Below are 2,500 nucleotides of genomic sequence, written 5' to 3'. Positions count from 1 at the left end.
ATATTTATATATATATATATATATATATATATATATATATAATATATATGTACATATATATATATATATATATATATATAGACAGATAGATAGATATAAAGGTGGAAAGATAAATAGATAGATAGAAAGATATATAGATATATGGATAGATAGATAATGTTGTAAATTTTTCCTTTTTGATATTCGCTAGAATTCAACTTTTATTTTTTATAGACACAGCATTTTCATTTGAAAAAAAAATGTGTATCATTCATGTAACAGAAAGCTCCTGTATCTTTAAAAGAAAATATACTATATATCTCAAACTTGACTATGGATTATGTTCACACAAAACACACATACATACACACACACACACACACACACACACACACACATATATATATATATATATATATATATATATATATATATATATATATATATATATATATCCATCCATATACCAAAGGCACTTCCCCCAACTTTGGGGGGTAGCCGACAACAACAAGAAACAAAACAAAAAAGGGGACCTCTACTCTCTACGTTCCTCCAGCCTAACCAGGGACTCAGCCGAGTTCAGCTGGTACTGCTAGGGTGCCACAGCCCAACCTCCCACATTTCCACCACAGATGAAGCTTCATACTGCTGAGTCCCCTACTGCTGCTACCTCCGCGGTCATCTAAGGCACCGGAGGAAGCAGCAGGGCCTACCGGAACTGCGTCAGAATCGCTCGCCATTCATTCCTATTTCTCGCACGCTCTTTTGCCTCTCTCACATCTATCCTCCTATCACCCAGAGCTTTCTTCACACCATCCATCCACCCAAACCTTGGCCTTCCTCTTGTACTTCTCCCATCAACTCTTGCATTCATCACCTTCTTTAGCAGACAGCCATTTTCCATTCTCTCAACATGGCCAAACCACCTCAACACATTCATATCCACTCTAGCCGCTAACTCATTTCTTACACCCGTTCTCACCCTCACAACTTCGTTCCTAACCCTATCTACTCGAGATACACCAGCCATACTCCTCAGACACTTCATCTCAAACACATTCAATTTCTGTCTCTCCATCACTTTCATTCCCCACAACTCCGATCCATACATCACAGTTGGTACAATCACTTTCTCATATAGAACTCTCTTTACATTCATGCCCAACCCTCTATTTTTTACTACTCCCTTAACTGCCCCCAACACTTTGCAACCTTCATTCACTCTCTGACGTACAGCTGCTTCCACTCCACCATTTGCTGCAACAACAGACCCCAAGTACTTAAACTGATCCACCTCCTCAAGTAACTCTCCATTCAACATGACATTCAACCTTGCACCACCTTCCCTTCTCGTACATCTCATAACCTTACTCTTACCCACCCACATTCACTCTCAACTTCCTTCTCTCACACACCCTTCCAAATTCTGTCACTAGTCGGTCAAGCTTCTCTTTTGTGTCTGCTACCAGTACAGTATCATCCGCAAACAACAACTGATTTACCTCCCATTCATGATCATTCTCGCCTACCAGTTTTAATCCTCGTCCAAGCACTCGAGCATTCACCTCTCTCACCACTCCATCAACATACAAGTTAAACAACCACGGCGACATCACACATCCCTGTCTCAGCCCCACTCTCACCGGAAACCAATCGCTCACTTCATATCCTATTCTAACACATGCTTTACTACCTTTGTAGAAACTTTTCACTGCTTGCAACACCCTTCCACCAACTCCATATAACCTCATCACATTACACATTGCTTCCCTATCAACTCTATCATATGCTTTCTCCAGATCCATAAACGCAACATACACCTCCTTACCTTTTGCTAAATATTTCTCGCATATCTGCCTAACTGTAAAAATCTGATTCATACAACCCCTTCCTCTTTTAAAACCACCCTGTACTTCCAAGATTGCATTCTCTGTTTTATCCTTAATCCTATTAATCAGTACTCTACCGTACACTTTTCCAACTACACTCAACAAACTAATACCTCTTGAATTACAACACTCATGCACATCTCCCTTACCCTTATATAGTGGTACAATACATGCACAGACCCAATCTACTGGTACCAATGACAACACAAAACACACATTAAACAATCTCACCAACCATTCAAGTACAGTCACACCCCCTTCCTTCAACATCTCAGCTTTCACACCATCCATACCAGATGCTTTTCCTACTCTCGTTTCATCTAGTGCTCTCCTCACTTCCTCTATTGTAATCTCTCTCTCATTCTCATCTCCCATCACTGGCACCTCAACACCTGGAACAGCAATTATATCTGCCTCCCTATTATCCTCAACATTCAGCAAACTTTCAAAATATTCCGCCCACCTTTTCCTTGCCTCCTCTCCTTTTAACAACCTTCCATTTCCATCTTTCACTGTCTCTTCAATTCTTGCGCCGGCCTTCCTTACTCTCTTCACTTCTTTCCAAAACTTCTTATTCTCTTCATATGACTGACCCAGTCCCTGACCCCACCTCAGGTCAGCTGCCCTCTTTG

The sequence above is a fragment of the Palaemon carinicauda genome, chromosome 30, assembly GCF_036898095.1.
Source record: "Palaemon carinicauda isolate YSFRI2023 chromosome 30, ASM3689809v2, whole genome shotgun sequence".
In the NCBI taxonomy this organism is placed as follows: Eukaryota; Metazoa; Arthropoda; class Malacostraca; order Decapoda; family Palaemonidae; genus Palaemon; species Palaemon carinicauda.
Note: the sequence above shows the minus strand (reverse complement) of the source record.